Source organism: Odocoileus virginianus, chromosome 16 (genome assembly GCF_023699985.2).
Source record: "Odocoileus virginianus isolate 20LAN1187 ecotype Illinois chromosome 16, Ovbor_1.2, whole genome shotgun sequence".
NCBI lineage: Eukaryota > Metazoa > Chordata > Mammalia > Artiodactyla > Cervidae > Odocoileus > Odocoileus virginianus.
In genome coordinates, this window is record NC_069689.1 from 20,582,689 (window position 1) to 20,607,470 (window position 24,782).

The 24,782-nt window shown below is 39.2% G+C and overlaps 1 protein-coding gene across 5 annotated transcripts in view; it reads left to right on the top strand.

The window, feature by feature from the left end:
• Positions 1 to 24,782, top strand: part of FRMD5 (FERM domain containing 5) — a 313,278-nt gene that overhangs the window by 217,760 nt on the left and 70,736 nt on the right. Inside the window, exon 1 of one of the 5 annotated variants that reach the window (XM_070477958.1) lies at positions 13,333 to 13,421. The exons of the other annotated variants lie outside the window; for them this stretch is intronic. The gene's annotated coding sequence lies outside the window, so the exon portion shown is untranslated. Of the gene's footprint in view, positions 1 to 13,332; positions 13,422 to 24,782 lie in introns of those variants that run through there. 5 annotated transcript variants of the gene reach the window in all.

Below are 24,782 nucleotides of genomic sequence, written 5' to 3' on the forward strand. Positions count from 1 at the left end.
GACTATCACTGAGCCACCAGGAGGCTGCCAGGGCAGGTTCTAATTGAGTGCTTTCTTGACTCTGATTTTAAGGGACCAAAACAACTTCAGTTGTAACAGAAAAGACATAAGGATGTGAATAGGGAAATGGTAAAGACTTATGGGGGACATTGTGGTAAACGTAATAGGTTATCTTCACTTACAGTAACCCTAAAGAGGGGCACATTTGCTTTTCTAATGCCAATAATCTAAAGATTGAATCTCTTATGCCCAACCAGTACTGTCCATTTTCTGAAGGACTTCTGCACAAGTGGAAGGCAGAACTTTCTGTTACAGGAGCTGAGACCATTGAGTCCTACTTACACTTAAGCAGTTTAGTTCACTTCAGTCGCTCAGTCATGTCCAACTCTTTGAGACCCCATGGACTGCAGCACACCAGGCCTCCATGTCCATCACCAACTCCCAGAGTTTACTCAAACTCATGTTCCTTGAGTCAGTGATGCCATCCAACCATCTCATCCTCTGTTGTCCCCTTCTCCTCCTGCCTTTAATCTTTCCCAGCAACAGGGTCTTTTCAAATGAGTCAGTTCTTTGCATCAGGTGGCCCAAGTATTGGAGTTTTAGTTTCAGCATCAGCCCTTCCAATGAATATTCAGCACTGATTTCCTTTAGGATGGACTGGTTGGATCTCCTTGCAGTCCAAGGGACTCTCAGGAGTCTTCTCCAACATCACAGTTCAAAAGCATCAGTTCTTCCATGTTCAGCTTGCTTTATAGTCCAACTCTCACATCCATACATGACTACTGGAAAAACCATAGCTTTGACTAGACGGACCTTTGTTGGCAAAGTAATGTCTCTGCTTTTTAATATGCTGTCTAGGTTGGTCATAGTTTTTCTTCCAAGAAGCAAGTGTCTTTTAATTTCATGGCTGCAGTCACCATCTGCAGTGATTTGGGAACCCCCCAAAAATAAAGTCTCTCACTGTTTCCATTGTTTCCCCATCTATTTGCCATGAAGTGATGGAACCAGATGCCATGATCTTAGTTTTCTGAATGTTGCATTTTAAGCCAACTTTTTTGCTCTTCTCTTTCACTTTCATCAAGAGGCTTTTCAGTTCTTGTTGGCTTTCTGCCATAAGGGTGGTGTCATCTGCATATCTAAGGTTACTGATATTTCTCCTGGCAATCTTGATTTCAGCTTGTGCTTCATCCAGCCTAGCATTTCTCATGATGTACTCTGCATATAAGTTAAATAAGCAGGGTGACAATATACAGCCTTGACGTACTCCTTTTCTTATTTGGAACCAGTCTGTTGTTCCATGTCCAGTTCTAACTGTTGCTTTTTATCCTGCATACAGGTTTCTCAGGAGGCAGGTAAGGTGGTCTGGTATTCCCATCTCTTGGAGAATTTCCCACAGGTTGTTGTGCACAGTCAAAGGCTTTGGCGTAGTCAGTAGAGCAGAAATAGATGTTTTTCAGAAACTCTTGTGCTTTTTTGATGATCCAGAGGATGTTGGCAATTTGATCTCTGGTTCCTCTGCCTTTTCTAAATCCAGCTTGAACATCTGGAAGTTCATGGTTCACGTACTGTTGAAGCCTGGCTTGGAGAATTTTGAGCATTACTTTGTTAGCCTGTGAGATGTAAAGGCATTACTTTGCTAGCATGTGCGATGTAAAGGCAATATAATGCTACATAAAACGAATAAACAATTATCTTGGGAAATCATGCTAATAATCAATGAATTTATAGACTAGTATTTCCAAGTGGCAGCTGGAGGAATTCAAATGGAACATCTGAGAGTCTGAGAAGTGAATGAACTTTGAATTCATCCATAAGCTGATATTTCCCAGTTCCCTTATCCTAAATACTCTATTCTCCAATTGGAGGTTGTTTTTGTTCTTCAGCCTTGGTTTTTACATCATTGCCCAATTCTTGTGTTGTTGAATAAGAAATATTCTCCCTTATCTCACTATTTTATCATTCTGGGATATTTTCCAGACTTACCTAACATTTGTGAAGAACAGTGGGTAAATGTAAGCAAAGATCACTGCATAAATTCTTAATGAAACAGAAAATATACAAAGTACTCAGAGTACCTCCACTAATGCCTCATGACAATCCGTTTGGACTTTGGGGACCAAGAGAACGAAGCTACCCAATAGTTTTGTGTATCACTGTCTAGGTTTCTTTCTGGTCAATAATGTGGTGATGTTTGCAGATTTGCTGTCCCGCCCCTGACCGCCGCCCCAACCCATGTGGAGTAAACTATTTTGAATCTGGAAGGAGGTTGCCTCTTTTAAGCCATGGAAGGCTGTGTTTAATTCCCAGTTCCTTGACTCTAGTGACTGTCCCTTCTCCTGGGAATAGAATCCAAGTCATTATGGGTCAGAATATGTCTATAAAAGCCCAGGATTATAGAACAAACCCTAGGAGATAGTGAAGGACAGAGAAGCCTGGCGTGCTTCACTCCATGGGGTCACAAAGAGTCGGACATGACTTAGCGACTGAACAACAACAGCAACAAGGGTCATAGAAGCTGTGTGAACATACCTTGGGAAATAGATTGAACCCTTTGTGGAAGCAATTTCTACAGTGTCAGAAATAGTGTGTTGCCCTCGAAAGCACAGGCTTATTTATTGGCATTTCAGGAAACAGTACTTTCATATTCCTTTAAGCAAACTTCATATGTAAAAACTATGCTTATTCAATAGTGAAGATTAAAGAACTTTTTGTTTTAAAGGCTTTTGTTTTAAAGTTGGCAAATGTTTTATTTAAAAAATCAAATTTCCTGGAATAGTTTTTAAAACTCTTTTATTATAAAATAAAACACAGACATGGAAGACGATGTGAACCAAATGTATGGCATAATAAATTATTATAAGGTGAACACTACCACTTTAGACTGAATGTTTAATCCTCCCCCAAATTCATAGATTGAAGCCCCCACCCCCTACAAGATGGTATTTGGAGTCGGGGCCCTTGGGAGATAATCAGGCCATGAGGGGAGGGTCCTCATGAATGGGAGTAGGACCCTTATAAGAAGAGACACAGAGAAATAGTCTAACTCTGCCATGTAGGGACACAGAAAGAAGACAGCTATCTGTGAACCAGTAGGAGGGCTCTCGTCACTTCCCAGCCATCCTAGTACCCTGACCTTGGATTTCCCAGCCTTCAGAACTGTGAGAAATAAAACGTTTGTTGTGTAGGCCAAAACTTTATTACAGCAGCCTGAGCTGGCTAAAAGAACCATCCAGGTCACCCAGTCCATGTCCCCATCCCTATGCCCTCACTCAGTCATAGCCCTTTCCTTTCCTGATAAGTAACTACTGTTCTGACTTCTGTAGAAATCACTTTTCCTTGCATTTTTATCATCTTATCACCCCAGTGTGCATTCCTAGACACTATACTTGAGTCATGTCCATTTTGTTGTTGCTGTTGTTGTTTAATTTTCTTTTTTAAATTTAAATTTATTTTTAGTGGGAAGATAATTGCTTTACAATGTTGTGTTCATTTCTGCCACACATCAACAAGAATTAGCCATAGGTATACTTTTGTCCCCTCGCTCTTGAACCTCCCTCCCACCTCCCACCCCATCCCATCCCCCCTCTAGGTTGTCACAGAGCACCGGATTTGAGCTCCCTACATCATAGCAGCAAATTTCCACTGGCTATCTAATATTACATATGGTAACGTGTATGTGTCCATGCTACTCTCTCAGTTCATCCCACTGTCTTCTTCCCCTACTGTGTCCACAAGTCTGTTCTGTGTCTGTGTCTCCACTGCAGAGTACCGTCTTTCTAGATTCCATGTATATGTGTTATATGATCATATGTGTATATATGATATTTATTTTTCTCTTTCTGACTTCACTCTGTGTAATAGGCTGTGGGTTCATCCACCTTGTTAGGACTGCGAATTGTGTCCATTTTTCTCAATTCATTTTAAATTATTCAGTTAATTTCTAATTAACTTACAATTCTTTCAGGGAAATGTTACATAAAAGAGGGCGCACCTTAAGTCCACTTATCTTTCCCATTATAGTAAAGGCATTTGTGGACTGAGACATGTTGCCATGACTCTTGAAATTCATGGAAAATAGCCGAAGCCATTTGCTTGCTTTGTTTGTATGGGCGTGTGAAGGACATCCCCAAGAGGTATGACTGACTGTCTCCAAAAAGGAAGAGAGAAGAAAAATCTAAAGAAGAAAATATTAAGGGACAAAGAAACACATCTTCAGTTATTTATTAGTTAGTGTGGCAACATAAGGGTAAAAGGACAGAGAAGGGAAAGGAGATGATATCACATCCTACCACATCTCAATTTGCTTAGACTCTGAATTCTAGAAAGTGTAAATCTTAGAGAAGGAGTAAATGGTAGATGAAAGATAGGATTAGGAATCAGAATATGGTCATTGCAAATATTCCCATAACCCAGCTCAAAGGCGGATTATCAGTATAAATTATAGAGAAGAAATAAATATCACCAAATGAGTAGTTTAGATAGGGCTAATTATAAAAAGGACAGTCCCTTAAACTTCAGTTGGAATCATATAAAATTTTAAAATGAAATATATAGATATAATAATAAATACTATCATTTTCCACAGCCTATGAAAGTACAGAGACTTTCCCCATTTACACATAGGTTGTATTCCAAAACTTTATTCTAAATTGGTTCATATTATAGAAGCCTATATTATTCCAGAGGTGTAATATTGTAGATGGGCATGAGATTTTTAGGTTAGCCCACAAAATATCATTGAACTCATGGAATGACTAATGAACTGTATTTTTTGTAATGAAAAACAGCAGAAATGCAAGTGGTTATAGGACAGTTTGTTTAAAAAAAAAAAAAAAAAGAAACCCAGTATTAAATAATAGTTTTTTAAAGTTTTGAATGGTGCTTAGTGAAAATCACATTATCAGAGGCTAATATGGGAGCTGATTGAAAGTTTTACAGGATTTTGAAGTAGGCTTTTGGACATTTTCAGAGGCTGTATACACGACTCACTAATTTTTTTATTTATCCTTTCTTCAAGTCATGTCACTTTCATGTTTACTGAAACCAGCATATAACTAGATCTTATTCTTATAGCTATAATTTGGATCATGTTTGTGTTTACAATCTGAGTGAAGAGTGAGAGGAGAAAGGAGAAGATGAAAATGTTTTGAGTTGGAAAAATTGTATGATAAGATAAATTGCAGGAATTGTGGACACATTTTTCTTTTCTTTATTAATCCTTTAGCAGTAAATCTGTTTTATAATGAAAACATTTAAAATTTCTTTTTAAAGAATGTGTAGAATGAGGAAAACACTGCCGAGATGGTATTAAATTGGAGTTCAGGAGAGAGATGGGTCACCAACAGGGCAGTTGAAGCTATAGAAGTAGATGGAAGGGCATTCCCTGGCAGTCCAGTGGTTAGGACTCTCTATTCCCACTGCCAAGGCCCAGATTCAGTGCGTGGTCAGGGAACTAAGATCCCACAAGCTGCAGAGTGGGACCAAAAAGAAAAGAAGTGGATGGGAAATCTCAGACTTCATAGAATAAGGAAAGAGATTAGAAGAAGAAACCATGAACAGCATCAACCTTTAAGGGGTGAAAGAGAGAAAGAGTCTGAAATAGTAAACAAGAGACACACCAACCAGAATAGTACCCTAGAGGTCTACATGGAAGAATGCTTTAAGGAGGAAGTATTTGTCCATTATCCACAGAGATGAGGAGAGGCTAGGGGTGCTCACAGGTATGGCTAAAAGAAACAGTATCATTCTTTCTACACTCCCAGGACACTCTCAGTTGATTGCTGGTAAGGAAAAGTCTCTCCCTGCTAACTGGCAGGCTTATGGGCACTGACAAGAATGACAGTTTCTGTTCATCAACCTTATCATTACAGGCCCACAGTACTGTACAAACCAATCACAGATTTCATCTAGTAAAACTAATTGCGTATTTAATGTGGGGAGAATAATTTTCTCCCACCTACATAAGGCTGAAGTCATAATTAGCTTTCTCTCTCCAAAGGTGGTTTAGAAAGAGTGTGATGAACAAACAATATATGAATCAGAAGGATGCAAGCTTAGAGCAACGTAGGAAAAATGTGTGGGTCTATTTCTGGGCTGTTTGCTCTGCTGTGTTTGTTTTTGTCAGAACCATGCTGTCCTGATTATTATAGTTTTATAATACATTTTGGAATCAGGTAGTATTAGTCCTCCGAATTTGTTCTTCTTATGCAAAATTGTTTTGCCTATTTTAGGTCCTTTGTATTGCCACATGAATTTTAGAATTGGCTTGTTATTCTTCAGAAAGCCTGTTGAGATTTTGACAGCAGTCACACCAAATCTATGGATCTATCTGGAGAGAATTAATATCCTAACAATACTGAGTCTTAAAACCCAGGTACACATCCCTGCATTTGTTCAAGTCTTGTTTAGTTTCTCTCAGCGATGTTTTATTGGTTTTGGTGTAATTGTTAGAGATTTTAATATTGCTAATCACTTGCATGTGAAATGTTATCTCATTTAGGTTTTAGTGAAGGTCCCTGATCACTACTGGGATCAAGCATCTTTTGAGTGATTGTTGGCTCTTCAGGTTTCCTCTTCCCTGGATTGCTTTCATATTCTTGTATTTAGCAAGAATATCTCCATTTGGATATTTTTAGGGTCCCCTGTTTTTCACTATTTTTTTGTTTTTATTGATAGTTTAATTTTTTGCTGTTGTTGTTTAGCTCTCAATACTGGTATAGTAATTTAGGCTTAGGTGCAAATACCTCTTTACATCTTTTCTTTCCTTATTAATTTTATCCTCTTCTACTTTCTGCCAGTTCCAGTCTTTCTCCTGTGTCCTGGATGTTCTAACTGAGATAACTTTTGAGAACTCTGATTTGAAAGCAAAGCAGGAGGTCACTTCACTTGTCAGCGTCCCTTGGGTGATGCCTGGTTTATCTCTTTGCTCAGCTAATCTGCTCATTCCTCGTGGTTCACTGCTCTGGACATTCTGTGAGTCTGTTCCAACTGAGCACATTAAAAGAGAGAGACAGTTGTGCGTCGCTGGGCAGAACTTGGGTAGCCTGGGGTTCTCACCTTTGAGGCAACAGGCACCTTGCTCAGCGACTCTGGGTGGTGATTGTCAGAAGGCACGGGAGCCTCAAGTCATTGTCCTGTGAACTTGCTTTGAGCAGCGGAAGGGATCTGCCCATACTAATTAGTCAAGAAATATTTGTTGATTGATTTTTTAAATTTATTTTTTAATTGAAGGATAATTGCTTTACAGGATTGTAAATTGCCGAACATTGGTTGATTGATTTTGGTTTAAAAGTTTGGTTTCCCTAGGCTATAAAAGAGGCATTCTGTGATTTCTGAATCAGTGCTACCTGGGTCTGGTGGTGTCTTACAGAATATTCTTTATGTGAATTACAGCTTATAAATCGGTAAGTGTGGCTTTTCAAGACTTCAGACATTTGTTGAGCACTTACTATGTGCCAAGCTGCGTGTCAGGGACCTGCATTATCAGGATGAAGATAGGATGGTCCTTCTAGCTTGCAGATGCCAGAATGTAGGCAGAAATTAACTCCAGTGCTTTCTTGGAGAAAGAAAAGGGAAGGTAAAGGCAGGAGTAGCACCATTCTAAGACACAAAAAGCAAGCAGTTTTTACTTATAGAAACTTGGTCAGGAAGAATATCTCTAGGGAATTAGATGAATACCTGCAACATGTGGTTTCTGGACAACTAGACTGGAGACGAAAAAAACAGACATTGGAAGAAGCTGGCAGTCAGATTTCTGTGCTCCCAGACACTTGCTCACACTCTTCTCTTCTAGAAGATTTTCTGTGACCCTTTCCATTTGGACAACTCCCACCCATCCTTAAGGACTCATCTTAGATTTTATTTCCTTTGGGAAGGCTTTCCTGCTTACTTCCCACCTCAGCTCGGGGACCCTCTTACGTGCTTTCATAGCACCCTACCATATGCCCTGACTGTTCCGTTTACCATGCTCCATCACAGCTGCCTCTCCATTTGTGTGTCTCCTCCCAGGAGACCACAGACACGTCTTGCTCACCATCATATTGTACAGTGTTGTGTCTAGCACTGTATAAGGCCTGTGGCAGGCACTCATTAAGTAGCTGATGAAGACATGAATAAACAGTGAAGTATGTGGTAAGTAAATGAATAATGATGAACAGATGAAGGGTGGTGAGGGGGAGTGTTTAGCCCAAAGAAAGAAAAAGCCCAAAGATGAGGATAAGGCTGAGGGGACTGAAGCTGGAGGGACAAATACTGTGAGGGAGCATCAGTAACTGGAGGAGGGTCTTATTTTCTTTTTGCTTCTGATTGGGATCAGTCTCCGTGTCCTCCACGGTCCAGGTTAAAGTTATCAAAAACTGATTATGTGCACTACTAATATATAAATCAACTATTCTTCAATTAAGAAAAGAAAAAGCCGATTATGTGCCTGTCTGTGTCCTACATGTTCTGGGAATTACAGTCTCTCCTCGAGAGTAGGCTGGTGCCTTCTGTCGTTACCTCATGGAAGAGATGGGATTCAAACATAGAGCTCCCCTCTAGATCTACTTGCTCTATTAAGCAGCACCTTTTAGAAAATGGTTGTTCAAATGGCTATAAATCAAACTCACCCGAGAGATGACTCTATCTTGATGGCGTGCTTTGTTCAAAGCCTGATTCACTATAGCTATGACCTTTCTCTGGCTGAGCTGTGGAGTCACTTCCAAAAAAAAGTTAATTTGATATGTTTCAACAGGATCTTGATATACTGAAACAGTAGGCTAACGTCCACGTAAAGAAGTGTACGAGGCATAATAAGCCCCATATTTAGTTCTAGCCATTAATTGCACAAATCAAAGATTGAGGAATGTCTGGCTTAGTAAAGGAATGCTTGAAATGGGGTTCTAGATACACATAAATTGAACAATGTAAGTTTCTCTAAAACCAAATACGAGTTTAGAGTTTTTTTTAAGGGAACTATAGTGTTCAGATCAAGATTTGATAGCTTTACTATATTAGAAAGTTATAATATCCTTGGAGTATCATTTTCAGTATGATCTTCTTAGTTTAAAGAACATGAGCAAACTAGAAAATAACTGGGATATTCACCACGACCTGGAAATAAGTCATGTGAAGGTCCAGTTATAAGAATTAGGTATGTAGCCTGGGAAAGGGAAGACATGCTATAGTATCGTATCTGTAGGGCAGTCTTGTAGAAGCCTGAGCAGAGGATATTTCTGTCCCTTTAGAAGCAAAATTAGGATCGGTGGATAGAACTTAAAAGAAGGCATTTCTTCTCATTGTCAAGAACTTGCCACAGTCCACACTGTTCAGAGATGCAGTGGACTAGTATGTGAGGTGATTATTTCTCTGTCTCCCGGGAGAAACTGGAAAGCACCCTGAGAGTCGAGCGTTATGGTCGTGCAGGTTGGTTAGTGCACAGGCCAACTGGCCAAGGGGGCAACTAAGGCTGATGTCCAGCCAGTGGTGCAGTGGTTACATCATGTGCTCTGGCCTTGGTCCCCTAGAGGAAGAGGCACCTTTATATAGTTCACCGAAAGGTACTCCATGTCTAGCAGATACAGAAAGATTTCCTCATCAGGTAAGAAAACAGGTTAGTAACTGCTAACTCCCTGAAAACTTTTACCATTCAAGAAGGAAAAGTTAAAAAAAAAAGCAAATAGATTTCATTTAACCCCAAAGAGCATAATTTAATTATACTTTTCAAATGTTGGTGCATTCGAAGTTCTCCTTGACACTCTCCCCATGAGCATCTTCGCTGTGCTATGCAGGAGGGGATGAGAAGGATGGAGTCGGATGGTTGTCCATGCTTAGTAAGTGCTCCCAATAACAAGGTGTGAGCTCTGCTATGTTTGAGGCATACCCAGCGCCGGGTCATATCTTTCTTTGGAGATGAAACATTGTTCAAATGTTCTGTGCTAAAAATTCTTATATTTAAGTGTAAATTTTTAAAAGCAGGATATAAAATTGTACATATAATATCACTTCAACTCTGTTGCATAGAAATTTTCTTGAACCAAAACAACAAAATAGTAATAGAAATCTACTCTCTGCAGGATGGTATAATGGGTGAGATTTATGTATTTTGTAAACGGATAACAAATACTTTAAAACCATCTTTCTTTCACTTTGAAAACTATACATTGAAACATTTCATTTCACCCTGTGCCTCCACATATGATATATTTTTTTTTAATGTTCTTCTCTTTTTCAACTTCCCATGACCCAAACTTATCTGCTATACTGAGCTGATGGATTGGGTTGGTTGGGTGAGTTACCCTGGAATGTCTAGACTGATCGTTGAATTATAGTTGAATTATCTTACTAGCACATCAGAATTTGATTTTGATTTCACCCGCCCACCCTGTTAGAAGATTACTCACCAATGGGATTCACACCTTCTACATTCTCATTTCTTTGATTGCATTACTACCACATACTACCAAAACAAAGTGCAATTAAAATCTTTGAGGGAAAAAGACACCTCATTGACTGAGGAAATGCTCCTGAAAATGAGCTTCAGAAACAGACGGGGTAAAATGTTACATCCAAGAAGAGTGAGTTTCCCTAGATACCATACATGTTGAAGCAGGAGAAGGCGTAAGCTGAAAACAAATATTTGATGCAGTGCTTTTGACTCCTAAACTGTGTTCCATCTCCAGTCCAATACTGGAAGAGGGACATTTCAAAGACAAAGAAAAGAAGCCTGAAGCAGTTTAGCGAGAGTGAATCGTCAGAAATGCTGGCAGCAGATAGGCCATGAGCATCAGGCTAGCAACCCGGGTTGTCTGTGATGTTTCTGGAAATAGAGGTTTATCTTAAATCTCCACCTAGTTCCCATTTTGATTTTAGAACTCTCTTTATCTAGTTCATCAATCACATTACAATGGAGTAATTGTAGAAAATTAAGCATAGAATCCAGTCTCCCCCTTTTCTCTTACTCTCCCTTTTATGATTTGCATTTTGTCAAATGTAGTTTGTGTCTCAGTCAAGACACTCGTGTGACTGTGTGTGTGCAGCAGTCTGCTTTGACTTCATTCTTGTGTGTGATCCAGGTGCCTCACCAGCTACGGGGCTTGTTCCGGTTGCTGACACGCTGCCAGGACAGAGATTTGCCGCAAGTTCCTACTGATTCCCACTGAAAAAAGACCCTCACTCTGGGGAAGGCACAGAAAAACTGGCAATAATTAAAGCCAGTTGGCAGGTTTCATGATGAAAGGCCCCATCTGAGAGAGGAGGTAGTCCTATTAGAAAGCAGAAGAAATGAAATTACATTGCTCCAACAAAAGCATATCTATAACCATTATAGCTTTTACCTCCAGAAAATCTTTTATCTTTTCTTAACCAGGAAAACATCCAATTAACTAGTATAGGCCCTTCCTATTCCCATAGTTACAGGCTTATCAGTAGCATATGTTCTATCTGCAAAGTCTTATAGGTTTGGTTACAGGCCACATACAATCCTCTCAGTCCTAGTTACAGTTATTTATTGGCTAAGACATTTAAAATGAGCCCCTTTAAAGAAGACCTTTCAGTGTTTTTGGGTATATGAGACAATTTGTATTTGTAGATTACAATCAAAAGATTGCAATATGAATTTGTAGAAATCCCACTAATTTATTTGGAGAAATACCACCTAGGGGAAAGCACCATATCTGTCTTGTTCTTTATCTGCGTCTTCAGAATCTCATACAGAACCTGGGTACAGTAGATGTGGATCAAATGAATGAATGAATCTGCAAGGCTATCAAATTCCAAGTAAAGAATCAAAGCAATTTAAACCTCTTTTTTTGGGTGTCTTTAACAAAGTATATCCTTCCCTCTAAATCTGTATTAAGGCGTCTGGATAAAATTGATCAGTTCTTATTCACCCACAGTCCTGTCTCACCCCCAGTAGCATAAAGTAATGTTACTTTAGGTACCAATTCAGAATAAAAAGACAACTAACAGGATTTGGGATGAAAGCAAAGATTTTTCAGTGTCATTCAGTTATTAACTTTAAAATTCTAAATAGAATTTTTCCTGAGCAATGTAAGAATAAATGATTATGAAGTTATTATGCCCCAAGCAAAGAAATCTTTTTGCAATTTTAGGAAAAACTTGTTAAACATAGAAATATATTTTTCCCGCAGAGTACAGAAAGAAAAACAGCATCCTTTAGTCCCTAAAATTACCCTGCATCTTCCATATCCATTCACAGTAGAATAATGTGGATGGATCCAAGGCATTCTATTAAAACCGCCTTTAGGAAATCTGCTAGCACTTTATGTATAGTAAATGGATTGTCATCATTCCAGCTTGGAAAAGAGAAACATACAGAGTAGAATGGGAGTCAGGAGAACAAAAGAAATATATTTCACGTACGAGAGGCTTGCAAAAAATGAAATTCCCAGGAAATTCTTCTGAGAAAGGGGTCAATTGCTTTGCTCCTCACTTTCTCACATCTCGGTAAGAAAAGTGCTCTGCAAGACAGCATACATCCTCCTCAGTTTTTCAATTAAAGTTAAAGATAGAAAATATTCCATTGTAAGGAATACAACCAATTTTGAGTTCTTCCTTAAAACATCAGCTGGGCCTTAAGCGTAAAAGAATCACCATGTGATTTGAAGGATTTGCTGCAAATAATCAGGAATGGGAGACTGCAGATGAGACTAGAATGGTTGTGAGTTTATTATTGATAAAGCTGGGTGATATGCATATAGGAGTTCATTGTACTAGTCTCTCTACTTTTGTATATATTTGAAATTTTCCATTAAAAAACCTAAACATTAATCCTCCAAAATAAAAAAATCTGAAATTAGCATGGTACATGTACATGGTACAGGTACATGGAATATGGAATCAGAAGCCCAATACTTCTTATGCAGATGTCCGTCCCAAAGTGTATCAGTGCTAACAGTGTGACCTTGGGTTTGTTACTTCGGGTCTCCAAACCATGGTTTCAACATCTGAAAAACTTACCTAGCTCGTGGGGTGTCATAAGGATAAATGAATGAATATTTCTAAAAATACTATGTAACTTGCAAATTTATACAAAACTGTAATGTTAAATAATTCTTAATAAAACTATAAACCCATCCAAAGTTATTTGTGCATTACTTTTCCCAAATTTAGATTTAATTAAACCAGTTCCATCCAGAACCAAGCTCAAGTTTTTCTACATCTAGATCAGCAGAACAAAACTGAAATATCTTCTTTCCCTCTGTTTCTGTCAGAGATCTGAACTGTTGCTCTGTGTGCATGCCTGCTAAGTCGCTTCAGTCGTGTCTGACTCTTTGCGACCCTATGGACCATAGCGCACCAGGCTCCTCTGTTCGTGGGATTCTCCAGGCAAGAATAATGGAGTGGGGTGCCATGCCCTCCTTCAGGGGATCTTCCCAACCCAGGGATTCAACCTGTGTCTCTTAAATCTCCTGCATTGGCAGGTGGGTTCTTTACCACTAGCACCCCCTGGGAAGCCCCGAGTTGTTCTTCTAATCAACTCCTAACTGATTTTCCTGCTTTCCCTCTGTCTTCTGCAATCTTCCTGAGATCTACTTGCAGAGAAGTCTTCCTAGAACACCACTTAGATCATGTGATTTCCTTGCTCAGAAACATTCCTGGATCCCCACTGCCCCTTAGGATTAAATCCAGTTTACCTAATCACCCTCCCAAAGTTTCCAACATTTGGACTCTAACTTCCCTTTCCAGCTACCTCACATTGCTCATGTTCTCTTAACCTTCAGCTCCAAGCAACAGGCTTACTCTATGGTGTTTTTGTTCCTCATTTCTCTTCTTGGAATACAGTACCCTTTTACTCACTGTCTGCCCAGATTTTTTTTTCCTTTGGATGCATTAATCTTTTCTTTACTTTCTTTGTAATTAAATTTATTTAATTTTAATTGGTGGATAATTACTTTACAATATTGGGTTGGTTTCTGCCAAACATCAACATGAATCAGCCATAGGTATACCTATTTCCCCTCCGCCTTGAACCTCCCTCCCACCTTCCTCCCTACCCCACCCCGTGGATTGTTGCAGAGCCCCACTTGAGTTACCTGAATCACAGCAAATTCCCATTGGCTATCTATTTTACAAATGGTAATGTGTATGTTCCCATGTTACTCTTTCCATACATCCCACCCTCTCCTTCCTCCCTAGCCTACTGTGTCTGTAAGTCTGTTCTCTATGTCTCACGTCTGTGTCTCCATTGCTGCCCTGCAGATAAGTTCGTCAGTACCATCTTTCTAGATTCCATATGCATGCATTAATATATGATATTTGTTTTTCTTCTTCTGACTTACTTCACCCTATATAACAGGCTTTAGGTTCATGCACCTCATTAGAACTGACTCAAGTGCATTCCTTTTTATGGTTGAATAATATTCCATTGTGCATATGTACCACAGCTTCTTTATCCATTCATCTCTCAGTGGACATCTAGGTTGCTTCCATGTCCTAGCTGTTATACATAGCACTGCAATGAACACTGAGGTATATTTGTCTTTTATTTTGGTTTCCTCAAGGTGTATGCCTAGTAGTGGGATTGCTGGGTTACATGGTGGTTTTATTCCTAGTTTTTTAAGAAATCTCCATACTGTCTTCCAAATTGGTGTATCAATTTACATTCCCACCAACAATGTAAGGGAGTTCCTTTTTCTCCACACCCTCTCCAGCATTTATTGTTTGTAGATTTTTTTTGATGATGGCCATTCTGACTGCTGATATTTCATTGTAGTTTTGATTTGCATTTCTCTAATAATGAGTGATGTTAAGCATCTTTTCATGTGTTTATTAGCCTTATATGTCTTCTTTGGAGAAATGTCTGTTCAGGTCTTTTGTCCATTTTTTGATTTGGTTGTTTGTTTTTCTGGTATTGAGTTGTATGAGCTGCTTGTATATTTTTTAAATTATTCCTTTGTCAGTTGTTTCATTTGCTATTATTTTCTCCCATCTTTTCATCTTGTTTATAGTTTCCTTTGCTGTGCAGAAGCTTTTAAGTTTAATTAGGTCCCTCTTGTTTTTGTTTTTATTTTCATTACTCTAGCAGGTGGGTCATAGGAGATCTTGCTGTGATTTATGTCATAGACTGTTTTGCCTATGTTTGCCTCCAAGAGTTTTATAGTTTCTGGTCTTACACTTAGGTCTTTAATCCATTTTGAGTTTATGTTTGTGTATTCTGCCCAGATTTTATCAATCCCTAAGAGTCAGCCTAAATCCTTCCTCCTCCAGGATGTCTTCCTAAACCTTTTGAGACCATATGATGTCTCTTTTTTTGCAGCCTTAAATATGTTTGCTCTGGCAATTAATTGTGGGTTCTGTCATGATATCACTTTCATTGTTATATTAAATAGTTATACCTGCTGTTATTTAACTTTCTTCCTAGCCTGTTCAATTAGATTACAAACTCTTAGAAGGCAAGAATTAAGACTTTTGTGTTTGCGTCAAGACCCTGTGCTTTGCATATAGCAGGTACTTTGATTAACTTATTAATATTAATAAGTGCTATTTTTAAATATCGCTTGAACTAAAGTAGAATTGTTTAGTCCCTGGTGTGGCCAATAGTTAGTGTTTTAATACTGCCCTCATTTGTAGTTTTTTGGATCTTAAAAATGACCTCAATTTAAAAAAAATTTTCTGTGCTACCTTATAGAGTAGAGTTGTGGGAGAAAGTTCAGTCTTACGTGTTCCACAGATCTAAATTCAAATCCCAACCTAGACACATTAGCTATGTGAAATCCTGGCAACTTACATGACCTTTTTATTCCTTATCTTCCTCAGTCATAAAGTGGAAGCAATAGCAATACTTGCTTTGCACAGTTGAGCACAATAGGTGTACAGTGCCTGGTCAATAAAAGGCAGATAATATCGTAGTGTACATCATAGGGTTTTGATAGATTGTCAAAGTGAAAGATCATGGTTGTAACTAACTCTTATGGGTTAGGATGCAGCAAGCATAGAACAGAGTCAGAAAGAACCTCCACCCCCTTCTCCAAGCCTTGCCTCCACGCTCTGTTTGCAGTTGCACATCCTCAGCCATAAGGATTATGGGCTAAATATAGCTGCAATCCCTAATTGTCAATTTAAAAAGTCCTAGGTCCCCAGACCAATTTTCGTCCCATTCTGTAGCAGGTGAGTTCCCCTAGTGCTTATTTGCAGGCGCCCCCTCAACCCAAACCATAGCTCAGTTATACCCTCTTTTTTGGCTTGCTCTTTTATCTCATAGCAACCGTGATCGTACTTAGTTCTTGCGCATTCTTCTACCTGCAGTTATACTAGGTTTGCCAGCGCTCAGTCTGAACCATGGGCTGTAAATCATCATGTTTTCATTTATTCAGTGATCCAGAGTTGCCTCTTTTAGACGAGACCCACAACAATGATATAGACAGTCTTCAGCCATAAAGCCCAATATTGTCTATACTTCTGGATATAAAACTAGCAGAATACAAGGTCGAAAGAGAATTATCATAATCTGAAATTGGCCATGCTCTCTCCTTTGAGAGCATGCTTCTGGCTATGTGCTTGCTTACACATATGAAAAAGCATCAGTATGTGGAAAAGGCCAAAATCTAATATGCCATTATTGAAAATCCTTGTTAATATCAGGATTCTGTTATTATGGCCATTTTTAAAAATATTTAATACTGTATTATTTTCATGCTTGAAAACGAACAAACCAAAAAAAAGTTCAGAAAAAAGCTCAGGGAAAAAAATAGATGCATAGTTATCAAAGAAATGAATAGGGGAAATCAAATCATAAGAGGATCATGTTATGATATATAAGGACTTTTGATTGTTGAGTCCTACCCATTGTGTGGAGTGCATTTCTGAGATGGATCCCTTGTGGCTAATCTATTTAAAATTGATCTATAACCAGCAAGTGGTCATCTTATTTAATCTATAGTTATAACAGAACTTGCATTCACAAATGCTTTTAAAAGGGCAATTTTAAAAATAGGTTACGTTTTTTTCAGATACAAGATTAGTCTTCAATTTGTCCACTTTTGCTACTCAGTCTTGAGTCATAAAAAGGGACTCAAATTCCAACTTATATTTTTGTTTTTCTACTGCTCATTATCACTGATCATTTTTTACTTATCTTTTATTGATTGTAAAACAGACCAAAGGAAAACTGTTGGTTTCCATTATATGGACCTCATTTTTTAAAAATAATCATTTCATTGGAGGATTTTAGTGAGTGTGGATAGAAATAACTTGCTCTTTCATTAGTACCAAGTAATGGGTCTTGCCAACTAGAACCCATTAAAAGAGAAGAGAAATATTGAACTTAAGTCCATTCACTGTATTTTGCTGGTCTTTTAACAAGCAAAAAGGTCCAGAAAAAATTTTTAGAGGATTGCCAGGAATCTCAACACACAGTAATACTATCAGTGAGGTCCCCTTGGAACCTGAAAGGCAGCCATATGTTTATGGATCTAAACACACCCCTAGAATGATGGAGCATTAGTGCTGGTAGGGACGTTGGTCATCGTCTGAACAACCAGAGTTAAGAACCCTTGGGACTCCTATCCCAGTTCACCCTGCATTCGTCCCACTGCTGTATTTGCAAAGTTTTCTGTATCAACAACTAAATAAGTCCATTGCAATTATTTTCAGGCACATAATGGCGGTTTTGCTAACACTACCTTAGTATCAATCGATTTCTTTGGAACTGCCAGGACTGTATTTGGTTTATTTTTAAAGCCAAGCAGTTTTTTAAACCTTAAAATACTTCGTTTCCCAAACCTAAAATGCTCCTTATTTAGTCCATGATGAATATTTGAATAGTGTTAAATTTATCATCCTGGCAGTACTCACATTGTACTTGTCATTAATTGTGACTCATCAAAGAATGTTTTGATGTTGAGTCCTTGGCTAACAGATGGCTCCGTTGAGAGGAACTGAGGTACTGAGCTACGAGGTCCAAGGAGAGAGACTTCTTACATAATTAGTCACTAGAAGTTGTTTGAATTTGTAAGAAAGCAGTTTTCTGTGATGGTGGGGAGTGGGCTTTGTACTAAAATAAAGAAGGCCTCCTCATTTCTACTCTGTTCAGAGAATGGATGGAAGAGTTGACCGCAGTGTTGCTGGTATGCCAAGTGTGTTTTGGATTAACATGAGTGGCCAGCAGAGAGACACAAAGTCTAGCACTAAGATGTTCTGTTTCTACCAAGTCTGTCACTCTGAACATCCTTAGTCATAGAGACCACCACGCAGGAAGGAACAGGCCCTCAAGCAATAGTGGTGTCAGTAACAACTCGGTAACAGTGTGAGTGGACAAAACCTGCTTTTAAAAAGCATCATGTCGGAGGCAACAGAAACAGGCAAAACCTATCCCCTTCTTCCTCTTTCTTTCACCTTTTCCTTTTTTCCTTCCAAGATTACTTTTCCTTACCTTTTTACTTAGGTGCATCAATGGTACTCAAGCATGCGCAGCCGTCAGTTCTTAATTCAGCATCTGTGTGCCAGCATTTATTAACATGAGTCTGGAGAAGGAAATGGCAACCCACTCCAGTATTCTTGCCTGGAAAACCCCATGGATGGAGAAGCCTGGTGTGGGCTATAGTCCATGGAGTCACAAAGTCGGACACGACTAAATGACTTCACTTTTCACTAATAGTCTGAATCTAGTGTGTGCACAAGTGAGTCATTCTTTGGAGTGGCATTTGGTGCTTCTTTAATTTATGTAAGATAAAAAGGAACATACATTGTAACATAAATGGAATGAAGAAAAATCTGATAAAAATTTCAAATCCTCTTAGATGTATTCTAGAAATGATCACAAATAGCCTTAGTTTCTTCATCTATAAAATAGGATAATAATATATACCCCATGGAGTTACACAAGAATTAAGCACAGTGTCTCGCTCACAGTAAGGATTCAGTAAATCTTTTCTGTGTTTAGAAAGAAAAGTAAACTAAGTAAGTAGGTGGTGATGTTTACTTGCTTGCTAGCACAGGAAACATGGGGAAAATGATAAGGAATCAAGGCAGACTGGTAGTTGAACTAATAATCAGTGTGAAGAGGCTATTTTAAAAGGATGTTTGGCAAGAACGTGGCATTCAACGTCAGGTGGTCATGCTGTGACTGTACATCACTGGAGTGTTAGTTCGGTTTGGAGCTACAAGCCTTTAAAGCCCTGAGAGAACTAAATCAAGTTATATAAATGCCTGCATGGCTTCTGGAAGGTCCATAAGGATCAATGGAGAGAATCAAAGATTTGACATAGAGAAGCTGGATGTGAGCCTCTGCTCAGCACTTTCTAGACACTTAGGTGGCTCAGTGGTAATTCGGATTCCTACAATGCAGGAAATGTGGGTTCAGTCCTTAAGTTGGGAAGCTACTCTGGAGAAGGAAATGGCAACCCACTCCAGTATTCTTGCCTAGAAAATCCCACGGACAGAGGAGCCTGGTGGGCTACAGTCCATGGGGTCGCAAAAGAAATCAGACATGACTCACCAACCAAACAACAGCAAGCTAGAAATTGTCACAGATACTTTCACAGATACTTTAATAGGCAACACACAATCTCACTTAATTTTCATATCTATAAAGAAGATTAAGGATAATTTAAAAATCTCTGATAATTTCTATGAATATGCACTTTGTAAACTGCAAAATACTATATGAATCACTTTTTAAGGAGATAATGGGGGAAGATATTTACTCCCCCGAAAAAAGGCTGACTAAACTCCCTCCTGATAGTACAGGTAAAAGAACAGATAAGGAGTAGATGATGGTAATTCTTGTTTTCATAGAGGAGAGTTGAAAGAAATAAATTGATAATAGTATAGTCAGTGTTGGAGATACAAAAGAGAAAAGGCCTAATTATAAAGTTATATAAACAATGGACAGAGATTAATGAGTTTTGCTTGTACCTCTCCTAAAATTCATAGATTCATAATTTCCAGCCTTTGGGGAAGGAGACAGACACACACAAATAAAGTGCTATGTAGCATCTTTAACAAATGAAAATGGTTTCAAATTCGTTTTATTTGATGCTTTGGAATGTTGCCAAGTTCAGGTTCAGAGACCATAAGATAGGAAGTTATATTTGGGAATGTTTTAGTTGACATGTGACCCAGGAATGGTATCATAGATTGAATGGCTTCTTGAGATTCCTTCGTTCAATCTATTTTTCTTAGTTGAGCAGATGTTTCTAAGTAACTGAGATGCTGAAAACTTTGGAGCAGAAAATGTCATCTCACATCATGTGTATTTTAATTGGTTTGATTTCATTTAATTTTTTTTTTTTTACACAAAACAGCTGAATATAAAAGAACTAAAATTGTGGAGGAAAATTCTGATTTCCCTTCTGATGAGCTCTTTGTACAAGAGCTGATTCAGTCCCTTCAAGTATTAAGGGGAAAAAATGTGTCTGGATTAAAATGTTAAAAATAGAAACATAAATTCCAAGACTTAAGTCTCTTGAGTTATTTGACATTTGAAGTAATTTCCCCAAAGTAATTTCCTTTGTAAAGGTTTATAAATTTATGAGAGAAAATACCTTACCCTAGCTAGAGATTATTGTGTCAAATAAGAATAAACAGGGATTAGAGAAAACCAAGCATTAGTTTAGAAATAGATCTGCCCTAAGTGTGATGGGATCATATTGAAATTATTAAGTGAAATAGTGAGTTGTGCCCTCCTTTCTTCTTATCTGAAACTTGAATGAGTGTAGCTGTGAGTGACTTTCTGAAGACCTGTTGTTTACATGTACCAGTTACTTTTCCTTATATCTTTGCTTTCTTTGTTGAGAACTTCCCCCCAAAATACACGAACTCCAAGTGAACCCCAAGTTATCCATCTGAAATTCTGAAAACATTTGGATTCTCTCATATATCCAAGACCTCAGGAAAACAGTCTTTGAAGTTGCCACCTTATTCTTGGTTATAACCAGAGTAGATATAGCCCATTGGAAAACAAGCAACATATAAAACAGAAAAATAATGTGTTCCTTTATTGGAAACTAACATATTTTCCCCAGAGATTGATTGCTTGTGAAATGTATTAAGAAGTTGTATGCGGAGCAAGACAAACCTCACTTAAGTTTCATGGTTTGCTGATCTACACACAAAAACAGCCCCTTTTGCAAAGCAGGTCCCTTCAGCAATTTTTCCATATTACTCTACATACATACAAAAATACAAATCAGACTTTCAGCCATTCACTGTAGAAAGCTCATAAGATCAACAGAAAATCCCTCATGATAACTGAATCTCCACTGCCTTTCTCTGCTTGGTCAAATGCTTAGCATTTTTGGTTTGAAATGATAACTTTATTTTAAGCCTGAGAGAGCAGTTGACTTGCCCTTGATCTAATGATGCTGAGCAGCTGCCAAAGCCTGTTTTATATCCACGGGAGAAGACTGTCCCCTGAGAGGGGACACATAACCATGCATGTCTTTTTCAAGATGTCTCTTTGGGTACCATGTCAAGAAGTGACTTTCCAAGAGGGGGGACGGATCTGTGTTTGGCTTTTTTTAAATTATGCCTCTGTATGCAAAGGAGAGACCGTGTTAAAAATTTGAGATTTTAAGAAAATTCTTATTACTTAATTTGCATTTACAGTGCCCCTAAAGCTTGGGACAGAATTTTGGATTTTTTTATTTTTTAAGCAAAATATACCAAAGACAAAGAAGTAGATTCTCATATACAATAAAATGACATTTTTTTCCTTCTAAGTTCCAGAATCAACAGGGACATGATTTGCAGCAGGAGATGCAGGAAGAGGAGGCATAGTCCCTTTAGCTGATAACAATTATAGCTTCAATTTTCTGATGATTTTTCATGTAAAATGCTTAGCAAACTACCTAACAGATAAGATTCTCAATAAATATCTGTTAAATGAATGAGTGCTAGGTGCTATGCTAAGTATGTTATATAATTTGTCATGTTTAATTTCACATGAAGATGCATATATATCTTCATGATAAACATAAAAGACACTGAAACTTCATTTAAGATTTACCCACTGTCACACAGCTACTGAGCCAGGATTCCACACTAATCTGACTCCAAAACCTATATGTAATATATCACATCTACCTACCTACCTACCTACACGCATGCATACACACACACACGCGCGCACACACACACACACACACACAGTGTCTGAGTTCACTGTCTTTTCAGATCGTCATGTTTCAGACTGTCTTATTGCCTTTCCTGTACTCTCCTTGTCAGATTTACTCAACACTATTTTATATGCATTTAATCTCATTTTAAGACATTCCCTAAACCAGACCCTGTTGTACGAGAAACTCCCCCTTTATTCTGGTAATTGTTCTTCCTACTATTTGTGGAGCATCTTAAATTGTATTATCCCAGAAAGTCTTCCCTGAGTATTTTGTGTTTTCCCTGCGCCTACAACATACTGAACTGTTACTATTAGTCACTCAGTTGTGTCCAACTCTGCGACCCTGTGAACTATAGCCTGCTAGGCTCCTCTGTCTATGGGATTTTCCAGGCAAGAATACTGGAGTGGGTTGCCCTTTCCTTCTCCAAGGGATCTTCCGGACCCAGGGATTGAACCCGGGTCTCCTGCACTGCATGCAGATTCTGCACTGTCTGAGCCGCCAGGGAAGCCCTACAACATACACACCTCCTTTTTCATGTGTGCATTATTTCAGTATTTATTACCCCCTGCCTTCACTGACCTCCTGTTTTCATTTATCCAGCATTTTAGATTTATTGTTTCATAACTAGAAGGAACTTCAGCAATGATCTAATCCTAACTCCTGATCGGTTTGTCCGGCTTTGCTTACACCATGCCCCTGAGACAGGACTCTACATCTGCTTAGTTACTGCCACAGAGGTGAGCTCAGTGTGGTCAAGACTACCTGGGAGAATAGCAGGGGAATACTGAGAGAGGTTCCAGCGTAGATGAGATAAAATTAACCCATGTCTCTTCCACAGCATTCACGGAACACTCACCGTGGTCAGGGCATTACTTCCAGGCCTTGGGGTGGGCAAACAGTGAGTCCCCACCCCCAAGAAACATAATTTAATGATTATTCCTTGTGGGGTAATGAGCCTACTGCACGAATGTCTGTCCAAAAAAAAAAAAAAATACATGAGTTTAGAGGCGAATGTTTTGAGCCTTTAAAGGAAGGAAATATCATTGACAATTGGAAGGAATTTGAAAAGACTTCATGAAGAAAGGTAAACTCATGTCAGGCCTAGCAGGATGGTAGGAACAGTCTTGTTAACGGGACCCTGCTAGACAAGCCTATTTCATCTAGCCAAGGGAAGGCGGATGTGGCCGGTGCCAACCTCAATAGAAAAGAGGTGCTACAGAAATGCAAAGTAAAATGTCATAGTTGTTCAGATATGGCAAGCCAGGATGAGTCACCTCCCCTTCCCCACACACATTGTCACCCAACACATATTTTGGGATGGCGTCGGGGTGAGTAAAAAGCAGCACTGTGTACCTTTTGGAATCATTCTTTGGCCTACCCTTTAATATTACTCATCTTACTTTGGCCCCCAGATTCTCACTTCATCCTCTTGCTCAGCCCCTGTGTTTGGGATAAGGAATCACATGGGGCAGTGAATAGTTTGGGGTCTGTAAGGCAACCATTGAGTCACTGTCTCCCACAGTGCTTGGGTAAGCCAGGGGCCATGCCATGTGCGTTTGTGATCTTGCTCATCTGCCTCCGGCTTCAGCCTCCCGCAGACCGCCATCTCCTCGTCAGCGGACAGACGGAGGCGTCTCTGGTCCAGAAGAAGGTCCTGGATCACCATCTGTGTGATTCTGTGCCCGTCCCCACAACAGCACAGGAGCAGGATGGGATAAGAAGTGCACAAGCTGAGTAGCCCTCTTCCTGATGATATTTAATTGAATCTGGGCACTAACCAGGCTTGGCTGAGGAGCTTTCTTCCCATCGCGAGCCGCTCAGTTCTGCCAGATTGCTTCTGTAATGATCATTCCACTGAGGCAGCACAGAACTTTTTCATAGAATGAGTCCTTGGGTGAGGATCAAGAAACCTGGGAGCTGGTTTCAGTCATGTCACAAACTTTAGAAAGTATTAGTTGCTCAGTTGTGTCTGACGGTTTGTTATCCCATGGACTATAGCCTGCCAGGTTCCTCTGTCCATGGAATTCTCCAGGCAAGAATACTGGAGTGGGTAGCCATTCTCTTCTCCATGGGATCTTCCTGGCCCAGGGATCAAACCCAGGTCTCCTGCATTGCAGGCAGATCCTTTACCACCTGAGCCCAAGGCACTTAATTTCTGTCAATTACATTTTCTTCATTTATAAATTAGGAAGAATGCCCACCTTGCCAGTCACCATGAATTTTTTTATGAGACTGTAAAACCACATAATAGCTGAGAATGCCCTTTGAAAGGTTAAATATGTGCTGAATATTACTATCACTGGAGTCTTACTGTTAACACACCTAAGTGCAAATAATACCACCCATGCAGGTAACACATGAAAGGTACAGTGTGGAAACTTGCTAAGCTGTCTTTCTGTTTACACAAGGAGTGTAAATTGTAATGAACGTGTGAGGTTATTGTTGTTGCTATTGGCAGAGAAAGTTGAAGATGAAATGGGAGGGAAATGGGTGTGAAGAGCAGGTGCGTAGGAAGCAAGGAAGGATCTGCAAGGCTTGGTGAGCAGCGTGGTCTGTTGTGTTGATTAGGGACATCAACCACGCAGAACAAAGTGTCTGCAGTGTAGACCAAAGGAGTGGAGATTCTCCATTTGTGTTTCCCTGTGGCTCTCTGACCAAGCCTTCTCACTGTTGATCTTTAGGTTGTGGGGTAGAAGCAGCACTTGCTTCCTAGGTGTGCTCGCC